This window comes from Musca domestica, unplaced genomic scaffold (genome assembly GCF_030504385.1).
Source record: "Musca domestica strain aabys unplaced genomic scaffold, Musca_domestica.polishedcontigs.V.1.1 104, whole genome shotgun sequence".
NCBI lineage: Eukaryota > Metazoa > Arthropoda > Insecta > Diptera > Muscidae > Musca > Musca domestica.
Window position 1 is genome coordinate 1,079,267 of NW_026712121.1, and position 17,053 is coordinate 1,096,319.

The following is a 17,053-nucleotide window of genomic DNA, read 5'->3' on the forward strand; positions in this document are numbered from 1 at the left end:
ATTTTTTTTTTAAATCCAGGTCCAAAAAATCGAAATTTTGATACAACTCTCAAACCTGACCTCTTGTTGGAGATATATTTTCAATAGCTTTCAAATGATACCTATGTATTGGTTTAGGAGGTCCGGGTCTTGTACCCGAACTTTTGGGTTAAATATCCGGTTCCGTCCCTAAAATAAAAATATTTCCCCAAAATCCCCTACCTGTGAACTAAATTGTTCCTCATGTCCTGTTTGGTTGGCAGACCTTCTTCAGGTCTTTTTTTTTCTTTATCTGAGACTTCTCTTTGTAAAATAACGTTTTCAGGAGAGGACATTTCGTCAATCTTCTAGCATCTAATATTAAAAAACGCATAATTGACATCACTCATCAAATCTATTGGGGGGTTTTATGTGAGCTTAAAACGGGTTTGCTGTAATATCCCATAAATTCTAGAGTATTTCAAGAGAGCCAAAGAGAGCATGTCACACTGCATATGTTATGTTTACTTTTGTGAGTGCTGTGTTTTTAGTGGGTGATAGGCAAACTCACAACAAATATGGTAAACTCTGTCTTAGGTTTGAATATTGGGAGAAGAGAAGGTCTTTTTGGGGAGATTTGACCGAGTCTCATGGTGAGATAGATATGTGCAAATTTGTTTTTTTTGTTTATTTTTCGGTATCTAAGCCACAGTTTTCGTTGTTGTTGTTGCTACTGATTGGTTGGTTGGTTGGGCTTGTAATGTGTTGGGTTTGTTTGGCTCTGTGTTTAGATTGTGTGCCCGAGTGCTTTTGTTTTTATTCGACGGTGGGGAGTAGTAAGCGTTGGTCTCGCGCACTTGTTGTGTGCGCCTGTGTTTGTTTTTGTCTTGGAGGTGCACCAAACAAACAATTATCAATCAGTCTGTTTAGAAACAACGATCGATCAACAACGTGTCTGACGGAAGTGTGGCCAAGAAAACGAAGGCACATTACAAAACGGTGGTGAATGGAAATGTAAAGCCGTGCAGTTTGCAGTGCGAGCTTTTCAATTTTTATATTTTTTACATTATTCTAAACATCTCTGCGGAGGTGAGGTGATAATAGTGAAACAAATTTCGCAATGATAAGGAAAGATTTTTAAACAAAAAAATATTAAACGAATTTCCATTTAAACGTTATAAAAATAATTGCCATTCATGGATTTCCTTTTAATTACACAAATAAAAAATTTATAAATAGTGCAACAAGAGTATCCATTCATGAAATCAATATTGAATTAAAGTGTGCAACATAACTGTGAATTGTATAATTGTAAGAAACATCATCTTGTGAGAGCAAAAGAGAATAATAAGAGATATCTGCTCCAAAGTGCATCGGAATCGTAAGAAATGTGGAAAAAACGTGCGCGTGTCTAATAATCGCTGTTATCATCTTCAAATCATCAACCCAATAAAAACAACATCAACAAAAACGAGAAGACAAACTTTATAATCCCCCGCTTAAGCCGCTGAATTGATGTAACACAGAGTCAAATATCAAAATATTGAATCTGTTTTTTAAATGTAAACAAGTAAGCGACAATTCAAATCCCATCCGACAGCAGCCAATGTTAAATACCCTACACCAATTTTTGATTTAAATATTGCGAGAGTGAAAATTAGTAACAAAGTGTAAAAATAATTAAAAAAAAATTCTCGAGATAAATAAAGTTCAAATTTTTAAATACGCCTATCAATTTCCCTATTCTATTAGCCTCGAACATTTCAATATTTTCTTAATCTCGCAAACAATAAAATTTGAACATAAATCTGTGAAAATATGAATTTATGAAAACAAAAACATTTCGTCATTCGAATATTAATGTGTATATCGAAGATTTATCATTGAATTATCAATTTTTGGTTTATGTAATAATAGTTTTAATTGTTTGCAAGATTTAGACAATATTAAAATATAGGATACAAATTTGATAGATGAATATAAAAAATTGAACTTTATTTTTCTTGAGGATAATTTACTTGCAAAACCATTTTCGAAATTAATTTTTCGTAAAACTTTCATCTCCACAATTAAGCTTCTCTTAAAAAATGTAATGTTAAAAAGGGTGTTTTTTTAAAATTTTGAAAATATTGGTAAAAACATATTTTTAACAGAAGCAATTGGGGATATAAATTTAACATTAACAAGTAAAAAAGCAGTAAGTTCGGCCGGACCGAACTTTGAATACCCTCCACCATTTGGAACGAATTAGAAAATTTTCAAAAAAAAAATAAAATCCATTAAAAATTCTTTTAAAATCTTTAAAATATCTAATATAGGAAGGTGCCGATATGGGGGGATATACGATATTGTGGACCTATAAAGACAAATCTATGTCTGCGTGTATAGTACTCGCAAGGAACTCCTTGTGTGGATTTTCAAAATACCGAATATCGCGGGGTATCGTTATATGGGAGCTATACGTTATCGTTAACCTATACAGAGAATTCTCTGTCGGGGGGTAAAGTGCTCACAAAGAACCCCTTGTGTACAAAGAACCCCTTGTGACCATTTCATTGAAAAATATGGCTAAAAACATTAAAATACCGAATATCGGGAGTACCGTTATATGAGGGCTATACGATATCGTGGACCTATATAGATAATTCTCTGCCGAGGTATAAAGTACCCACAAGGAACTCCTTGTGTGGATTTTCAGACAATTCCGATGAAAATGTGGGTAAAATCATCAAAATACCGAATATCGGGGGTACCGTTATATGGAGGATATACGATATCGTTGACCTGTATAGACAATTCTCTCTCAGGGGGTGAAATACTCACAAGGAACTACTTGTGTGGATTTTAAGACAATTCCATTGAAAAGTGTGGCTAACATCATTAAAATACCAAATATCGGGGGTACAGTTATATAAGGGATATACGATATCGTGGACATATATAGGCAATTCTTTTTGAGGGGGTAAAATGCCCACAAGGGACTCCTTTTGTGGAATTTCAGACAATTCCATTGAAAAATGTGGAAAAAATCATCAAAATACCGAATATCGGGGGTACCGTTATATGGGCTATACGATATCGTGGACCGATATAGCCCATCCTCGAACTTGACCTGCCTGCAGACAAAAGAGAGATCTGTGCAAAATTTTAGCTTCCCATCTTAAATCGTTTAGACTGTAGCGTGATTACAACAGACGGACAGACGGACGGACGGACAGGGCTAAATCGTCTTAGAATTTTACGCTGATCAAGAATATATATACTTTGTTGGGTCTAAAATGATTATTTCGATGAGTTACAAACGGAATGACGAACTTAATATACCCTCCATACCTTTTTTGGTGGAGGGTATAAAAATTATCTTACCGATCCATACTGGCTAGATATTTTATAAAAAAAAAACACAATTAAAAAAGCGTCTAGGTTCGGCCGGCCGAACTTTTAGTACCCTCCGCCATTTGGAAGGAATTGCAAATTTCCAAAGAAAAAGAAAAAAGTCCTTCGAAATTTTATCTGCAAAAAATGTACAATCTCATATACCAAAAAAGGGGATGTTCCCTAGACCGCTTTTAGCTCGAAAACGGATGGAAGGTTTTCATAATTCTCACCAATTTAGAATGGCCTTTTGGCAGAATGGCATACAATGGTAAAAAATGGCTAAGAAAGGTGTGAACATTTTTTCTGTTATATTTTTCATTTTTTGTCAACACTATGTGTTTGGGGGTATTATAAGTTCATTGGGCCAAAAAACTTGTAACACCTCGTAATATTGGTTCAGCACGTAGGATGTTATATATAATAGAAGCCTAATGTTGGGAGACTTGATCGCAAAACATTTAGGGGTTGAAATGGACTAAAAATAGAAAAATTTCCTGATTTTACAGTTGCTCTAAAGGTACCAATTATATCGACCCGGAATTCAGCAGCCTACCATTTTGTTTGTTCATTCAATAATATTTAGCGGGTGAAATAACATTTATTTATAAAAATACAAAAATTTCCATATTTTTCATTTAAGCGAAAAGATCAAAGATATCCCATTTATAGTCTAATATATACAATCTCATATATCACAGCAAGGGATGTTAATTAGACTGCTTATAACTAAAGAACGGCTGGATGGATTTTGAAATTTCTCACCAATTCAGAATGTCCTATTGGCAGAAAAGAATAAAATCGCATACGATGTAGGGTGTAAATGTAGAGCAAATGCCACGAAGAAAAGCCAAGATAAAATTTGTGCAATGCGATGTGACATTACTTCAAGGAGAAAAGAGGTATTTGCTGTAGTAGGATCATCTGGTTCGTCAAATACCGATGCTTATTAAGAGCTTGTATGTTTTTGAAAACTATTGTTTCCAGATCTATGCTGATTATTCGAAAAGCAAGAGCAATTAGGTTCATCATTATAGTCAAAAGAGTTTCAGACCTGCAGAAACTTTACTGCAAATTGTAGTGTTATAGGGTATCAAATGGTCGGACCCGTCGCAACTACATCCTTTGCCTACTTTTTTTGGCAAAAGTACTTATACATACATTTTCACATTTATTGGCATTCACAATCGAAGTATTATTCAAAATTATTACCTTTTCTTAAGGTGGTACTGAAAAGAGTGGACCTATACGTAATATTCACAATAATCTAAGATTCGTGGAAATTTTGATATATACGAATTTTAAAACAAATCGCTGTCTTTTAGTCATTAGTCTGAGAGCATTAAAGTTAGTAGTTTTTCAGAATTATCAAATATGACCAAAAAATCTGAACAAAAATAAAGTCTATTTTAAATGTTTTATTTCGATACCCTCAGCAATATGTCTAGAGAGGGTATATATCATTTGATACGGTCAAAACATGCCTAGTCGAAAGAACGGTTTTAGACCAAATCTGTTTCAGGTCATTTGGAGTCGATCTAGCGATGTCCGTCCGTCCGTCTGTCTGTTTAGCTGGAGCACACGATAACTGTCGCAGGGAGTATCCGATTTGGTCCAAACTTGGTACATCGTAATATTTTTGTCAAACTTAGATCGAGTTCGGAGATGGGCAATAGCGGTCCACTCCTTCTGCTACCTCCCCACAAAAGGTCGAAATTTTCAAAAAATATATTTTCTGCACAGAAAGAGGAACGATAATCCCATTTTGCTCCAACTTTGCAAATCCTAATATTTGCATCAGTTCTAGATCAGGTGCGGACAATATCGGTCTACTCCATAAAGTTACCTCCCCCACAAAGAATCAACATTTTGAATAATTACAACTCATATAAAATGTTATGTAAGTGTCCGATTGTCTTCAAATTTCACACATCTCAATATTTATGTTAACCCAAGGTGTGGTGTAAAAATGGAATATATCGGTCCACTACTTCTGCTACCTCCCCCATAAATGGTCGAAATTTTCAAAAATATATATTTCTTGCACAGATAGAGAAACAATAATGCGATTTTGCTCCAACTTTGCAAATCCTAATATTTGCGTGAGTGCTAGGTCAGGTGTGAAAATGGACACTATTGGTCCACTCCATCAAGTACCTCCCCCACAAAAGGTCAAAATTTTGAATAATTATATCTTTCCTAAAATGTGATGTAAGAATCCGATTGTCTTAAAATTTCACACATCCCAATATTTTCATAAACCCAAGATCTGGTGTTAAGATAAAATATATCGGTGCACTATTTCTGGTACCACTCCCACAAAAAGGTAGAAATTTTAAATATCCATTAAGCTCATAAAACGCTTAACGAAACGCTAAAATGAAATTAACATCCGATTCCATTTAGAATCTTTTAAAAAAACTCCAAAGGGTAAAAATTTTAAATACCCATGAGGGTCATAGGATCTCTTTATATTTCACACATCCCATTATTTCTACTTAAATGAGATCTGTTGTGAATATGGAATATATCTGTCCATTCCTTCTGATACCTCACCAACAAAGGTTAACAATTTTGAATATCCATGAAGCTCATAAAAAGCGAAATTAACATCCGATTCCAGTCTGGACTTGGTACATCTCTATATTTCCATCAACACCAAATCTAATATAAGGATGGTAGAGAACTTTTGCTACCTGCCCACATTGGGTTCAAGATTTTGGAAAACAAAACGCTCAAAGAAAGCGAAACAAGCATCCAACTCTCCTCAAATTTCACACATACAAATATTTTTGCTAATACGAGATCTCTTGTGAAGATAATATTTCTACCTTCTGGTACCTCCCACAAAGGGACACAATTTTCAATAAAACTGCCCAAAGATTCTTACAATCTTCTAATTTTAAGTTAAACTCACTGTACCACCGTTGGGAATATGAGGGAGTTTTTTTACAGTCTTACATCAATAACTCATTGCGTTTATTATACCCTCCACTATGGAGGGTATATTAATTTTGTCATTCCGTTTGTAACTCCTCGAAATACTCATGTCAGACCCAACAAAGTATATATATTCTTGATCAGCGTAAAATTCTAAGACGATTTAGCCATGTCCGTCTGTCTGTCTGTCTGTTGTAATCACGCTATCTTTCGAACAAGTTATCGTATAGCCCCCATATAACTGTACCTCCCGATATTCAGTATTTTGATAATTTTAGCGACATTATTCACCGGAGTTGTTTCAAATTTGGCATTTGAAGTTCGTAATGAATACTACAGCCTAGGACAGAAAATTATCTGTGCGCGTCCACGTCTTCGTGTAGCCCCCATATAAAGGTATCCCCCGATATTCGGGATTTTGATGATTTTAGCGACATTCTTTACCGGAATCGTTTCAAATTTGGTATTTGAAGTTCGTAATGGATACTACATCTTAAGTCAAAAAAAAAAATGAGCCATGTAGGTCCACGTCTTTATATAGACCTCATATAACGGTACCCCCCGATATTCGGTATTTTGATGATTTTAGCGACATTATTTAGCGAAATCGTTCCAAATTTGGTATTTGAAGTTCGTAATAGATACTGCAGCATAAAACAGAAAATGAGCCATATGGGTCCACGTCTTCATATAGCCCCCATGTACCGTACCCCCCGATATTCGGTATTTTGATGATTTTAGCGACAGTATTTACCGGGATTGTTTCAAATTTTGCATGTGAAGTTCGTAATGGATACTTCAGCCCATGCCAGAAAATTGTCTGTGCAGGTCCATGTCTTCTTATAGCCCCTATATAACGGTACCCCCATAGTCGGTATTTTTATGATTTAAGCTATATTATAAACAGTTTTTTTTCAAGTTTCGCATTTAAATATTGTAAAAACTTATGACAAAAGTTGCCTATGCAGGCCCACGTCGTCGTATAAGCATTCGGTATTCTTAAGATTTTAACAGAATTTTTAACGGATTTTATTTTTTGGAAATTGCCAAATTTGTACCAAATGGTTTGTTTTTTTTTCATTTAAGAACGCCGAGTCTTGGTATCACAACGAAGAAGATAAAAAAATAGTTCTGATAGTTTTTAAGAAATAGCTTATTTTTTGTAATTTATTGGAAATTTTTTTATATTACCTTGTAATGGATTATTCGGCTCATACAGCTTCCAAATTTTTGCTGGGCTATCACTGCCAGTATTCGAGTAACAAATACTCCAATAATAACTAATGATTCTAAAAAAAATGTCACTCGTTTTACATATCTGCAAATTAAATATCTCAAACATGGTGTAGGGTACACCATTACCCTGCTGCAATTCAATTTTTTTCTATTTACTCTAACATTCCTGTTTTTATTCAATTCAATGCATTTTTAGGGTAATCCAGCTCAAATGAGGAAAAACTGCAATGGCATAACTGTTACACACCAGCCGCCAGCATGTTGTTGTATTTGTTGTACAATATGTGTTTTTTTTTTTCTTACTGAACCATGAATGAGTATCAACAGCAACAGCAACAACAACAACGTGAAGGAAAAGCCCCCTGCCATCATTAAAGAAGTGTGGTGAGCCTTAAAGAAGTACTAATCCAAATCCTAGCAACAACTCCTATAACTTACATATGCAATAATCCGGCTATCGCGAAAGAAAGAAAAAACTTGCCACAGTGTCAGCTAAGCCCGCGCATACCACAGGCCACCGCCACCACCACCGTCAACATTCGTCTATGGTTTTTGCCAAAAAAAACTACAACTACTACAACAGCAGTAACAACAAATATATATTACATTGCATATATCGTTCGTATCTATAGCGTCGCGTGTTTTATGCCTTTGCCGTTTGGAAATATTTTATTCGGTTGTACCTCCGTCGTCGTCGTCGCGGCAGTCTTCGGCACTGCACTGCTGTAGTAACAGCAACAAAGTTTCGCAGTAGTTCGAATATCTGTAACATTAGCTTGGCGAACGAAAAGCAATTGGCTTCATTTCTGTTTTCAAGTTAATTTTAATTTCATTATTTAGAGTGTCGTATGTTTGTATGTACGTGTGTGTCTGATTGCCTTAAGTTCTCCTAACATTACTTACTCCACTCTACAACTTGCTGCTACTTACTCCTCCCTTGTCGTTGCCTTCATTGTACCAGTCATTCGCTTGGTGTACTACATATAAATTGCAAAATTTACCAACAACACCAACAACAACAATCATCAGATTGAATGTGAATTTCAGTTTCTTAGTGAACATGCCCTGCTGCTGCTGCTGCATAGCTTAAGCAAAGAAAAAAAAATTGAAACAAACGAAATTAAATCGAATTGAAAACGATAACAAAAACAAAAAAGAAATACCTAGTTGCTGTTTTAAGTGCTTTTTAATCAGAATTGAATTCGAATATCAAAACAAAACAAAGCAAAAACAAAAAAAAAAAAAAAACGACAAACGAAACAAAAATAAAAATTAAAAAGTGTTTTTATTTTTAATATTTGATTACAACTAAAATCGAAAAGAAAAAAATATTTAAGAAATAAAACGATAAACTCCAGTGCTTGGTGTATTTACAACGAAAAAGAAAACAAAACCTTTATCGAAGTTTTGTTTTGAAATTGTAACCCCATAATCGTGGGCGATTTTTTTTCTGCTGCTGCACTCAGTGGAGATTGAGGATATTCTTAAGCCAAGGTAAGATAAAGTAGAATAAAATTTTAATTTTTCAAAAAACAAAAAAAAAAACATTACTTTTTTTGACACATTCGTTTCGTATATAAACAGTAAGGAAAGGACAACTGGGGATATTCTTTACCACTCTGCCTATTTTTATACCCTACACCACAAGGTGGTCAGGGTATTATGTCTTTGTGCATTTGTTTGTAACAGGCAAAAGGAAACGAGATAGACCCATAGTTCCTTTTGATGATCTGCATAGAATCACATTCTGAGTCGATTTATGCATGTCCGTCCGTCCGTCCATCTGTCTGTCTGTTCATGTATTTTTGTAAACAAAGTACAGGTCGCATTTATTGCCCTATCCAGATGAAATTTTGCACAAATCATTTGTTTGGCCCAAGGACGAACCCTATTGAAATTGGAGATAATCGGTCAAAATGTAGATATAGCTCTCATATATATCTTCGTCCGATTTGCCTTTTATTGTACACCAAACGTGTAATATCTGTCCGAATTGTATGGAATTTTGCACGTACGATCAGATTGGACCTGAAAATAAGTATGCCAAATTTGATCGAAATCGGTTCAGATATAGCTATAGCTCCCATATATACTGTTCATCCGATTTGTTATTTTTGTCCTCCGCAGCCGTAATATGCATTCTGTAACAATAATATTTGGGGAAATATATAAAATACAGCTCAGAAATACATTTGCTAAATTTTACCGAAATCAGTTCAGATTTGGATATAGCTCCCATATATAACTTCGTCCGATTTACTTTTTACCAAACGTCTAATATTTGCCCAAATGGAATGAAATTTGGCACTTACGACCAAATTGAGTCTAGAAGCTAGTATGTCAAATTTGGTGAAGATTGGTTCAGATATAGCTATAGCTCCCATATATACTCTTCATCCGATTTGTTATATTTGTTACCCACAACCGTAATATGCACTCCGTAACAACGATATTCAGGGAAATATATCAAATACAGCTCAGAAATATCGTTGCCAAATTTTATCGAGATCGGTTCCGATTTGGATATAGCTACCATATATATTTTTATCCAAGTCCGAATTTAAAAGATACAAATGCTTCGGCATATTTAGTCCTTTGAACTTTAATTTATAATTGTAATCATAGCGTGTATGATTGAATTCTCCCATAAAAACTTTTAATTGTTATTCGGAGCTCTACTAAATTAGCAAAGTGGTGTAGGGTATCATAAATTCGGCCCCGCCCGACTTTAAGACTTTCTTTACTGTTTTGTAACAGATTCATGCAATGAGGGTTTTTGTTAAGCAAAACATTCCGACTATGATACAGCGACAGTCGATCGAAAATTGTCCATTGTAAGGAGTTGTCCGCCTGGGGGAGGTTAAATAAAACAATTTAAAAAGTATCAGTCGGGTTTGCCGACAGATGTATACCCTCAGTCAATTTTCGATTATTTTAATATATTATGACTTGTGTTACGATTAATATGATATAAAAATTGCGACGTGCCAGGTTTGGACTATATTGGTTACTCATATTGGTTATTTATATTTAATTTTATGCGAATTGAAAAAAGAAATTGAAATTTGAAGAGAGTTGGATGCTTAATTCGCTTTGTTCCTTAGCGTTTTGTTTTTCAAAATATTGAACCCTATGTGGGGGAGGCCATCGTTATAATAGATGATGTGTTAATGGATATATTGAAATGTGCCAAGTCTGAATGGAATCGGATGTTAATTTCGTGTTTTATAAGCTTCATGGATATTCCAAAATTGGACTTTTTGTGGGGGAGGTACCCGAAAGAGTGAACCGGTATATTTCATCTTAGCACCAGACCTTGGGTTTATAAAAATATTGGGATGTGTGATATTTGAAGACAATCGGATTCTTGCATCACATTTTATAAGAGTTATAGTTATTCAAAATGTTGACCCTTTGTGGGGAGGGACATGATGGAGTGGATCGATATTATCCATTTTTGCATCTGACCTAGAACTGACGCTAATATTAGGATTTGTTGGCGGAAAATCGGATTATCGCTTCTCTTTCTGAGCAGAAATTTATATATTTTTTAAAAATGACGAGCTTTGTTGGGGAGGTATCAGAAGGATTGGACCAATATATTCCATATTAATTTGAAGACGATCGTATTCTTACATCACATTTTTGAAGAGTTGTAATTTTTGAAAATTTTGACCCTTTTCGGGTGAGGTACTTGCTGCAGTGGACCGGTTTTGTTCATTTTCGCACCTGACCTGGCACTGACGCAAATATTAGGATTTACAAAGTTGGAGCAAAATCGGATTATCGTTCTTTTTTCTGTTCAGAAAATATATATTTTTTTGAAAATTTCGACTTTTTGTTAGGAGGTACCAGAAGGAGTGGACCGATATGGCCCATTTTCGAATTCGATCTATGTTTGACAAAAATATTACGATGAACCAAATTTGGACCACATCGGATACTCCCTTCGAGAATTGCCGTGCGCGGACATCGCTAGATTGACTCCAAATGTCCTGAAACAGATTTGGTCCAAAGAGTCCTAGGGTCTAAAACCGTTATTTCAAATGATATATACTCTCTCTAGCCATTTGGCTGAAGGTATGAAAAGGTAAAAAGTTTTTATTCATTTAACAAAATATAACAAAAGAAGATCGGCGGAAACCTCCTTACTATGGGCAAATTTCGGTAGACCGTACCCGTCCACTGTTTGGAGCTGTCACTGTAGTTACCAAATGAGATCCATATCTTGAGCTGATTCAATTTGGAGGCTTTATGTGTTCTCTCTTACCATTAGATCTATTCTAAACTTGATCGTATGATCATCATCTTAATTGGACAAATAAAGTTGAGTTAGTGCATCATTAACATCAAATCGGTGTCAATATCTAAATATGTACAGTAAGATTTTGAGAGGATTCGAAAGAGGATATTTTGTACCTAAATCGATTATTTTCAAATTTTATAGACTGGCTTCTAGTATTGAATCAACTCGGTATGTCAAATTTTATCCTGTTTGGGAAAATGTTACACAATTAAAATACATGGGCAGACGCACGGACTTACACAGATCGACCAAGAAAGTCGGACCGTGCTTCAGAATAATTTTTCCTGACCAAAAATTAAAATATTAATAGATTTTAATAAAGAAGCCAATTATTTTTGTATGTATATTATACCCTCCACCATTCAATGGAGGGTATATTAACTTTGTCATTCAGTTTGTAACTCCTCGAAATACGCATGTTAGACCCTACAAAGTACAGGGTGAGATAAAAAGGATAAAGATAAAAAACTGCAGCAAAGTTAAACGACATAATTTTTAATTTTTTTTTTAAATTTTATTGAATGAAAGCCGAAAATTTCGGAAATAGCTTTGGCCAGAATTATGGCCTTCAAACGGCCAATGAAACCGTCACACGCAGCCCGAATGATGCTCTACCGTATTTTGGCCCATTCCCGGTGAAGCGCTTACTTAAGGTGATCGACACTTTGGTGTTTTTTTTTTTTTTTTTTTTTTTGCCAACCTTGCTTTCGAAAATACTCCAGACACAATAGTTTAACGGATTGGTATCGGGGAGATTTTGGTGGCCATTGTGCGCTGGAATTGAAGCGAGAAACCTCATTTTGTAACCATTCTTGGTTGGCGAGTGCTGAGTGCGATGGTGCTGAGTCCTGTTGGAATGTCCAAGGTCTGCGGCCAAAATGTTTGCGTGCCCAAGGCTTTAATACACCCTCCAGAATATTTTCGCGATAAAATTTGGCATTTATTTTAATGCCACGGTCGATTAATACGAGCGGAGAGTGACCATCGGCTGTTATGGCTGCCCACACCATAACCATGGCCGGCGCTTGAGTTCTGATGGCCAACGCAAGGTGCACATTTTCAGCTGACCTCTTTGTCAAGTAAACATGATCGTTTTGTTTGTTTACAAACTGCTGGACAACGAATGTTTTCTCATCGGAGAAAACCAAATTCGGCAGTCCACCACTTTCGGCCAAACGAAGCTAGTCTCTTAAGCTAGTCTTTTTTCTTTATGTTGAGGGGTAAGTTCTTGCACTTTTTGGAATTTCAATGGCTTTACCTCGAGCTCATTTTTCAATATTTGTCGAATGGAATATTGTGATATGTTCAGCTCACGAGCCATTTTCGGCCACTGCGACGTGGGTTTCGATTAGCTTCTTTACTTTTCGAACCATTTCTGCTGATGTTGCTGGTTTCTTCCGTCCACTTCCTTGACGTCGGGCTACGCTACCATTATCACGGTAACGATCGATGGTACGTGACACAAAAGAGTTATTGACATTTAAATGCTGGAGTGCTCTAACGATTGTGGTTTTCCATCCAAATATAAAGAAATCACACTATCACGCCTGAATTCCATCACGAGTAACTTTTTTTCGGGAAAATTCTCACCAAAATGCTTTTGTACGCTTGTAAACAATATAATGAGCTGTCACTGGAATAATTTTAACAGATGTCGGACGAGTGGCTTAGAAATGACAGCAGTCTGAAGTTGTTTGCAGTTTTTTCATCTCACCCTCACCTTCACTATAATTTGACAAACTAAACTCCCACTGGATAATTACTTTCAAATCTCCGATTGCATTAGCCACTATAAACGTCACAATAAAACCAACCTCCTGTTAATTAATACAGTCTATTAAATTTTTTCCCAGGAGAATTACACGACAACATTTTATTGCTTTTAATTGCTGGTTTGAAAAAACTAAAAGACAAACAGAAGTCCCATTGCTTTGGGAGAGTCATTTGTAAAGTTTGTTGCCTAAGTCTTTTGTTTCTTCCATTTCTGCTCTACTTCCCCATTTGCTAAATTGACAACATTTGTAGGCTAAAATCATATTTTTTATGATTTTCAATTTGCATAAACTTGAAACCCAGGCAACCTTGTGCCGCTCCACCAAAAACAAAAAAAACCTTTTGAAATATGAACTTAATTTGAAACATAGACAACATTTTTCAATTAGATTACCATCATTTGTTGCCGTATCTGAAAACCAAAATTAAATCACAACGCCTGTCTATTAAATTTTTTTTTTATGTCTAGTCATGTCGTGGAGGTCATTGCTGGCGGGGGGTGGGTTGCTTGCGCACTTGCAGCTAGCCCACAATGTAACCTGCCTTACAAAATCTGCCAAATTGAAGGTGTCTGCCACTAGAGAAAAATTAGACGGAGAAAAATTGTTAAGTCACGGGTTGAGAGGAAATCATTGCTCCAAATTTATGCTAGGCCATCAATCAAAAAAACGGTATTGCTTTTATTTTTGATTTTTGCACGCCGCCAATTCGAAAAAAAAATTGTGGTGGTCAATTGGCCATTGCCCGTTTCGTGTTATTATTTTAGCCCAGAATTATGGCCATTATTTATTGTAAAAAAAAATAGAAACAACAACCACAACCATCACCACCACCTAACAATCAAAAGTGAAACTTTGTTTTATATAAGTTCCAGTTATTCGTAATTTTGTTCTAAATGTGTTTTCATGGGTTTTGTTTGAAATAACAGTTGGTATGCCCTCCCCCGGCTCACTGACAACTTCTGATGGTTGTTATAACCACTTATATATCTCTCTTTTTAAAAGTTCTTGTTATTTGGTCTTAGCCGTTCTTGTTGCCATATTCTCTTTTTCCCCTTTACTTCTTTTGCGTAGCCATGAAACGTGAGAACTTGTTTGTTGTTGGTGTTTTGTTGGTTTCTATTTTGTGTTTTTGTTTTTTTTTTATTTTTATTTCAACATTTGAACAGTCTAGCTGGCGTTAGAGTTGTTGACGTTATGGAAAAATGTGGGTGTGTTAGCGTTTAGACCTACCGAACCCATAAAAAACAGTGCTTAAACTGTATCATGAGTTGCATTTAGTGTAACAGACACCAAAAAAATAATTATACCCTACACCATTTGGAGGAGAGGGCATTATATGTTTGTTTTGACTAAAAAAGTTTGTATCATCTCCAGGGTGAGATGATAACACTGCAACCAATTTCAGAATGCTGTCATTTCTAAGCTACTCGTTCGACAGCTGTTAAAATTATTCCAGTGACTGCTCATTATATGGTTTACAAGCGTACAAAAGCATTTTTGTGAGAATTTTCCTGAAAAAAAGTTATTCGTGATGGAATTCGAGCGTGATAGTGTGATTTTTTTTACATTTAGCTGAAAAACCACAAGTGGCTATCGGTAGAGCACTCCAGAATTTAAATGTGAGTAAATCTTTTGTGTCTCGTACCATCGCTCGTTACCGTGATACTGGTAGCGTAGCCCGACTTCAAGGAAGTGGACTGAAGAAAACAGCAACATCAGCAGAAATGGTTCGAAAAGTAATGAAGCGACTTGATCGAAACCCACGTCGCAGTGGCCGAAAAATCGCTCGTGAGCTGAACATATCGCAATATTCCATTCGGCAAATATTGAAATATGAGCTCGGGGTGAAGCCATTGAAATTCCAAAAAGTGCAACCCAACAGAAAGTAAATAGACTCGGAAGAACTAAAAAGTTGTTTCGCTTGGCCGAAAGTGGTGAACCGCCGAATTTGATTTTCTCCGATGAGAAAACAGTGGTTGTCGAGCAGTTTGTAAATCAAAAAATAGGTCAGCTGAAAATGTACACCTTCTGTTGGCCACCAGAACTAAAGCGCCGGCCATGGTGATGGCGTGGGCCGCCATAACAGCCGATGGTCGCTCTCCGCTCGTAGTAATCGACCGTGGCATCAGACTAAATGCAGAATATTTTAGCGAAAATATTCTGGAGGGTGTATTAAAGCCTTGGGCACGCAAACATTTTGGCCACAGACCTTGGACATTCAAACAGGACTCAACACCATCGCACTCAGCACGCACCATCCAAGAATTATTACAAAATTAGGTTCCTCGCTTGACTTTCAGCACACAATGGCCACCAAAGTCTCTGGATACCAATCCGTTGGACTATTGTGTCTGGAGTATTTTGGAAAACAAGGTTGGCACTAAAAAATACCAAAGTGTCGATCAGCTCAAGCCATCGCTTCGCCGGGAATGAGCCAAAATACCGCAGACATTCAACAAAATTCGGACAGCGTGTGACGGTTTCATTGGTCGTATGAAGGCCATAATTCGTGCCAAAGGTGACCAATTCGAACAAATCTAGACTTATTCTAAAATTTTATGCTATTTCCGACATTTGTTGCTTTCATTCAATAAAGTTAACAAAAATATGTAAAAAATATGGCGTTTGACTTTATTGCAGATTTTTTTTCTCAGCCTATGGGGCCTACATCCGCCATATATTATACCGATAATCATATCTTAATGAACCGAAATGGTGTAGCTATGTCTGACTCTTGGTTTCTCTACTTTATTTGTAATCAAAGTTCAGATTTCAATTATGACCCGATCCTCATTCAAATTTAGAACGAAATCAGGTTAAGGGTCACGATAGAAGCCTATAATTTTTGGAGACGTTTAAGAAATATTTGGGGAAAATGAACACATTTTTCGCTGATTTTGCAATCACTCTACAGGTCAATGTTATGGACCGATCGTTGCCAAATTGTGATTTTCTGGAATACTTTTGCCTATGATTTACGAGGATTGTTCGAACGGAGGAATATAATAGTGACTGAATAGTGGCAACATTTGGAGCCCCTGATAATCGACAATTAGAGAACGAGCCTTTATATTTAAAAAGGGCTTGTGTTTTCATTACCTTGAACGATTTATTTTTAAGTGATTTTAGTCAAAAGGGTTTGAGATCTACTGCAAATGATAGTGGTGTAATGTATCACACCGCCGACCATAGCCCTTAGCCACATGCCTAGAGAGGATATATATCATTTGATACGGCCAAAACGTGCCTCATCGAAATAACGGTTTTACACCCTAGGTCTCTTTGGACCCAATCCATTTCAGGATATTTGAAGTCGTCCTAGATATGTCCGTCCCTCTGTCCGTCTGTCTATCTGGCTGGCTGGTGCGAAGATAACTCTCGAAGGGAGTATCCGATTTGGTCCACACTCGAAATATTACAACCAAATTTAGATCGAGTTCGGAGATAGGCTATATCAGCCCAC

At 36.1% G+C, this 17,053-nt stretch overlaps 1 protein-coding gene across 2 annotated transcripts in view; it reads left to right on the plus strand.

Annotated features, from left to right (window-relative positions):
* Window positions 1-811: 811 nt before the first annotated feature.
* LOC101892224 (uncharacterized) overlaps window positions 812-17,053 on the plus strand; it is a 185,916-nt gene continuing 169,674 nt past the window's right edge. Inside the window, exons 1-2 of one of the 2 annotated variants that reach the window (XM_059128317.1) lie at window positions 812-1,528; window positions 7,706-9,003. The gene's annotated coding sequence lies outside the window, so the exon portion shown is untranslated. The remainder of the gene's footprint in view (window positions 1,529-7,705; window positions 9,004-17,053) is intronic. The other variant, XM_005185338.3, reaches the window with a different exon arrangement.